At 33.3% G+C, this 7,151-nt stretch overlaps 1 pseudogene; it reads left to right on the forward strand.

Annotated features, from left to right (window-relative positions):
* Positions 1 to 718: 718 nt before the first annotated feature.
* Positions 719 to 5,427, forward strand: LOC107933149 (phospholipase D alpha 1-like; annotated as a pseudogene).
* Positions 5,428 to 7,151: the final 1,724 nt, after the last annotated feature.

Below are 7,151 nucleotides of genomic sequence, written 5' to 3' on the forward strand. Positions count from 1 at the left end.
GTAGGCGTGGACCTGAGACATGGGTTAGGGGCTAGTTTATAGAGTCTTTCGGATCCTCCTGCTTCTGGTTTTGCAGTGAGTCAAAGGCGAGCTTTGTCTGTTTCATTTGAGTTTATAGTTTTGCTGATGAAATAAAATTTCTATTTTGACTTTTCAAAAAAAAAAAACCCAACCACTTGTTTACGTGCTAACATCAGCAGCAGATATTTGCAAATAAAATCAATTTGCTAGAGTAACAGTGGCTAGGTTCTATAGGAATTAAGTTTACCTGCTAAAGTATTGCACTGCTTTCTGGATCAGGTTGCTGCAATGCTTTCTGCCAGGTATAGTTATGACCAGTCATCGCCACTTATTCAAGGCTTTGAGTCCGAATAACATATCATCGTCTTTATTAAAGACTTGGTAAATCGATCGTAAAAGCTAGAACAATATTAATGATAGCCAGTTTGTTTAATGTAGCAGTTTTTCATTTTATTATTCTTATTTATTTCTAGTTATACGCCTTAGAATTGAATCTCATCTTCATTGGAGATTTATATGCTTAAGATATAAATTACTAGTTCCTCGGTCTTACGCGTAAATATTTTATATGCATGTGATTTCAATACCATTATTTCAAGTATTTAGAGAATCATATGTACTAAACACCGATTTTTGGAGAAAAAGAAGTCGGAATAACATAGTTTCTCATATGCGTATAACTTTCACTTTGTAATAAATGATGAACAACAAAGATGCCATAGGAAGATCAGTAGAGAAGGCTTCACTTACTGTAAGAAAGCCCTTCTGTTGTCATTATCTTGTCATCAAACTCTAGCCTAGCAAGAGCAAGTACGCCTTCTTTCTTCAACTCAAAAGATGTCTCTACAACTCTTCCTACCATACTCTTCATTTTTCTTGTCCTACACATGAGTATGGAGATATGACCAACAAGGATTCTCCAAATATATGAAAAAAGATCTAACGATACCCGTATCGGATGCATTATTATATCAAACACTCACAGCCGAATCCAAGTAATATAGCTAGCAACTACACCTTAAAAGATATGTTGCTTGTACTCCAAGAATCGGGACAATACTTTAACACTTCAATTCTTTTAAAGACTATGTAGGATAATGAATTTATCTTACCTTTTCCTGATTTTAAAGATGATGGATCAGAATTTCAGTTGTTTCTTGACAATCAAGACAAGATGTCCCTATACCTCAGGAAATCTTCCTGCTTTTCAATATTTAATTTTTTTTCTTAGAATTGTTAAGGAAAAAAATGAAATCTTTTGGACAGATTCTGCATTCTGAGTTGAGCCTAGGATATAATATTTCATTTATGTTTATTTTCTTTGTTGTTAACAACGGTTAACTTGAAGGTCAAGTTATGCATAACATTATTTTAAATGGTATTTCTCTTTCCAGAAGCTATTGCATAACATTGAAGATAGAGCAGGAGTTGGGAAAGGAATTTCCAAACTGTATGTGACCATTGATTTAGAAGACACCCGAGTTGGCAGAACCAGGCTTCTAGAAAATGAATGCTCTAACCCACAACGGCATGAGTCATTTCAGATATATTGTGCTCATACGGTTTCCAATGTTGCTTTTTCTATCAAAGAAGATGATCCCATAGGGGCCACCCTGATTGGAAGAGCTTACGTTCCTGTTCAACAATTGCTAAAAGGAGTCCCATATACATTCTTCAGTCAAAGAGAAGGTTTGCAGGGTTACACTTTACCAAGATGCTCATGTTGATGACAAGTTCATTTCTGATACCATCCCTCGTACCGACGGTTAGTTTTACAAACCACAACGATGCTAGGAGGACATCTTCACTGACATTTCTAACGCAAGACATTTTATTTACATTGCTAGGTGGTCAGTGTATGCTAAAATGACCATGATAAGAGACTTGAAGACGCCGAAACATGGAGATTTGACACTTGGTGAGCTTCTTAAAAAGAAAGCGAATGGAGGTGTTCGCGTATTAATGCTCGTCTAGGATATGATAGAACTTATATTGGGTTGCTTAAGAAAGACAGAGTGATGGCTACACATGATGAGGATATGAAACAGTATTTCCATAACTGTGAAGTTCATTGTGTTTTATGTCTACGGAACCCTGATAATTTGCATAGCATTATTCAAGACATAGAGATATCTACCATGTTAACTCATCACCAAAAGCTTGATGGAGAATCAAAAAGGAGGATTGTGAGCTTCATCGGTGGCATTGACCTTACAGATGGGAGATATGACACTCCTCATCCCATTTTCAGGACTTTAGGCACAATCCATCATGATGATTTTCGTCAACCTTGTTTCCATGATGCCTCCATAGTGAAAGGAGGGCCAAGGGAGCCTTGGCATGATATTTATTGTCAATTGGAAGGACCTGTTGCTTAGGACGTATTGTTAAATTTTGAGCAGAGATGGAGGAAGCAAGGAGAGAAAGACTTGCTTGTTCCATTACGAGAATTGCATGTTATATTCATTCCTCCATCGCCAGTGACTCTCCCTGAAGATCATGAAACATTGAATGTTCAACTATTCCGGTCCATTGATGGTGGAGCTGCCTTTGGCTTTCCCAAAAACCCCAAAGGTGCAGCCAGATCAGGTCTTGTCAGCGGAAAGGATCATGTTATTGACTGAAGCATACAGGATGCATACATTAATGTCATTCGTCGAGTAAAGAATTTTATCTACATTGAAAACCAATATTTTGTTGGCAGTTCTTTCAGCTGGAATTCAGATGAAGTATAGGTTGAAGAGGTTGGTGCTTTACATCTTATTGCGAAGGAACCGTCGCTAAAGATTGTTAGTAAGATCAAAGCTAGTGAGAGGCGTAATGGGTCTATTTTGCCCGGGGCTAAACCAATAACCCCAAAAAAAAAAAGAAAAGAGACCAATTAAATATAAGATAAAGTCCAAATTATTAGAGTCCATTCACAACATCAAAAACTCAGCAGGCCCAATTAATAAATAGCCCAAACATAACCTAAAATCCCTAACCCAATTCCTATCAGCTCAATAGGTCGAAAACACTAAACCAACTCAGGAACCCTAGGGTTTCTGAGCCTCCCTTGCGCCGCAGCCTTCACCCACGCGCTTCAGCACACACTCCGCCTGAGGGTCAACTCTCCTTGTACGGAAGTGGAAACTCCCTCATCCGTTGACCCTCCATGGACCTGCAAACATGCAAAAAGGGGAGAAAGCAAGCAGAACCGGAGCAGCGCGCAAAGGAAACGAAATAAAATAACTAATATATGTATTATTTTGAAATTCTTTTCTTATATCTTTTTATTTTTAAACTTTCATATGTGTATATTACTTATTTTAATAATTTCTTATATGTTATTTTGTTATACTATTTTAGATATAAACTATTTTAAATTCTTTTATTATGTATTGTAAATCTCTTTATTATCATTTATTCTAAGATTTCATATCTATTACTTATATTAAATTGTTTGTATATGTATATTTCATGCATATTATTTATTTTAAACTTATTTTTCATATATTATTTATGATAAATTTCTTCATGTCATTTTAAAATGTTTTATAAATTGTTTGTTTTACTGTTACATATACATCAATGATTTTAACTACTCGTTTATGTTTTTTATATATACTATCTATTTTAAATTTGTTTTTCCACATATTATTCATTTTAAAATTGTCTTATTGTTTATTTCAAATTGTTTTATATCATTCACTTTATTTTTATTTTTTTGATTATTAATGTTGAAATATAAAAAAATATGTGTTGTGTGATTATCGCCATTATGTGTTTTATAATCCATTCATTTGTATCTTCATATCATTGTGATTCATTATTGTAATATTTTCATGGCCAAATTATTATGTCATATTCGATATTATCATTCCTTTTTATTCCATTTACATCACATTGTGTATTAAGCTCAAGTGTATTTATCTAAGTATGGACCGTTTTATTCCAAAAAATAAACGCACATTTCTAAATGTCGCATTCGTTTTTATTCAAAGTAAGGAAATATTTCGCGTTTTGGGAATTCAAGAAATCGTACCCTAACTTATTGGGTTTCGATTTTCTTGTTAAACCTAAAAAGCCAAATATCCTTTTAGATTTAAAATACACAATCTTTCGACAAAGATTAAAGGCAAACTTGCTCCCCATGATTTAAACGTCACGTCCTAACTTACTGGATGTGACACCTTACTATCTCGGGACGAGTAAGTCTCTGATGCTCGTTTCAACATAATTCAGACGTTTTAAAATTAGTATTCATGAGAAGGAATCGTATTTTAAAATTTATTTTAAAATCTTTTCAACTTTCGACATTAAGATATTAATTAATCGATTAGGTGTCAATTTTGGGCGTGACGAGAGTGCTAATCCTTCCTCGCACGTAACCGACTCTCGAACTCGTTTTCTCAATTAGACCGAAATCATTTGTTTTAATAAATCGAAATATTTTATTAAAACGACCAAATTTCTAGATGATCTGATCACACCTAAATAAAAATGATTGGTGGCGACTCCATCTTTTTTTTAAATAAATCGACGCCCTTTATTAAAAAAAAATAGTTCCGACAAGAGGTTTACTGTCTACATTGTCATTCCAATATGGCAAGAGGGTATCCCTAACAGCCAATCTGTTCAGGCAATATTGATTTAGCAAAAGTTAACCATGGAGATGATGTACAAAGATGTTGTTCAGGTTCCGCATGCCAATGGAATCAAGGCAAACCCGAAAGACTATTTATCATTTTTCTGCCTTGGTAACAGAGAGAAGGATTTGTGGCGAATACGAAACTCCAAAAAGACCTCAACCTCATACCGGTTACGATAGAGCTCAGCAATCCATGCATTTCATGATCTATGTTCATTCCAAGATGATGATTGGTAAGTTAGTTTGATACATTTGCACATTTGATGTATGCTATCTTCATTTATCTCCAACAGCTAAACTAGGGACAGTTCCGTTTCCACGGTTGATGATGAATGCATTATAACCGGATCTGCCAACATCAATCAAAGATCAATAGATGGTGCCAAGGATACAGAAATTGCAATGGGTGCCTACCAACCGTATCGCCTTTCGACTAAGGAGCCAGTGAGGGGCCAAATTCATGGATTACGTATGGCATTGTGGTATGAGCACTTACGCAAGCTTGATAAGTCCTTTCTTGAGCCAGAGAGCTTGGAATTCGTACGGAAGGTGAAGCACTCAGTTGAGGAATACTGGGATCTATACGCATGCGAGTCGTTAGATAATAAGCTGCTAAGCCATTTGCTAAGCTATCCGATTGGGGTTAGCAGTGATGGAGAGGTGAAAGAGCTTGCAGGATTGGAATATCTCCGGACACCAAAGGTCGAGTTCTTGAATCCAAATCTGGATCCTTCCTTCCATTCTCACTACCTAAATTCAGTAATCTAATTGTCTGACGGTCAGAATGATTGTATTCTTTGATTGAAGAAACTCTAGATTAAACTTTAGTTGGAAGCAACCTTGAAGAAAATGACAATGTAGCTATGAAGCCATTTTGCCTAATTGACAATAGTGGTTAGATAAGAATGTTCCCTGCATATATAACTTTTCCTTTGTTTTAGCTGATCTAAATCTCTAACCACCATGAATTTACCTCTGCCCCTTATGTCCTTCTCCATGCATTACTAATTTGGTTCACTCAAAAACCATAACGTTATATTAATGGCAAGCATCGTTATTCACCTTTCCCTTTTTAACTCAAGATATCTATACTTATTCTAGTGTTTTACTAAGCTGGTGTCTTATATCATGAGTTAAGTAGATATCAACTCAGTTATAAAATTATTAAAATACCCATTCATATATAAATTTAAGTAAACTAGACCGTATGTTGCTTTAAAATAGCATAGTTCCTCACTCTAATTTTTTTTATCAATTTAGTAACTCTAATTAAGATAATCGTTCGAATTGGTCACTACTGTTAAAAATTCCTTTAATCAACTAACGGATTGCTAACGTGACATTCTTTTTTATTTTTGACTAAAGCTGGGAACCTCCCTATAATTAGTCCATTTTTTTTCGTTTATTTGCAGCATACACCGATCTTCATGATCATCATCAATTCCAAACATTCGGTCCGATTTTGGTCCTTGAAAGCAACAACTCTTGCTATTCCTCAAGTGTATCTAAATTTAAACATTTTCAATTCATTCCCTAGTATATTTGAATTTAGATAAACTTGAAGAAATTTGTTTGAGGGATATATTTGGGTAATTGAATAAGAATTTTATATATATTTTTTAATTTTATTGTTTGTAAAAAAATTAAAAAAATGAAAAGAGTTTATTTTTGTTATTCTTATATTTTTAAAGGCTATTTAAATTTAATTTAAAAAAAAGAATAGACTTAACATGCAAATAAACTAAAAGTTAAAAATTATATAATATGATATCACCGATACCGTACAGTTAGGCAGCACCCTTTTCAGCCAATATAAAAAAGATAATTGCTTCATCAAATGCCTAAATATTTTACATAATCAAACTTTAATCCGGCGTCATTACTGTGTTAAGCAACATAAATTTTTTTAAAACATCAATGATTAGGGGGTAAACGAAAGTGGTGTTCTCGGTTGAGATTCCTTTTGAAAATATAAAAATTAAATTAATCTATTTAATAATAAAAAATTAATTTAATTAAAGTCGGAGCTGTCAGTTATATGCAAGCCGTCCAGAAGGTTAGGTAAACAAATCTCAACTTCTTCCAATGCCGAAGATATTTTAAAAATATGCTTTTGGATATTTAATTAAAGTCGGAGCTCTCATACCATTTTCTTTAAACACCAAACTATTTATTTAATAAAACCTCATTTTCTCATCAACTGCTGTTGTTTCTCTACTTCTAAAACCCAAAATTACAATTTTTTTTAATTTATCTCATATAAATTATTAAATTGATGATTTTATAATTTTTTGTATACAAATTTGATAAACAGCTGACTTTGAATTTTGATAATTGAATTTAATAATTTTAAATAATATGATTATTTTTTTAAATTCAAAAATATATAAATATTAAATTATGATAAATTAAAATAAATGGATTAACTTCTAATTTTTATAAAATAGAGGTATGAAATTTAAAATTATATCACAACTACCCCACTTGTAGCTATAAAATT

This window comes from Gossypium hirsutum, chromosome A07 (genome assembly GCF_007990345.1).
Source record: "Gossypium hirsutum isolate 1008001.06 chromosome A07, Gossypium_hirsutum_v2.1, whole genome shotgun sequence".
In the NCBI taxonomy this organism is placed as follows: domain Eukaryota; kingdom Viridiplantae; phylum Streptophyta; class Magnoliopsida; order Malvales; family Malvaceae; genus Gossypium; species Gossypium hirsutum.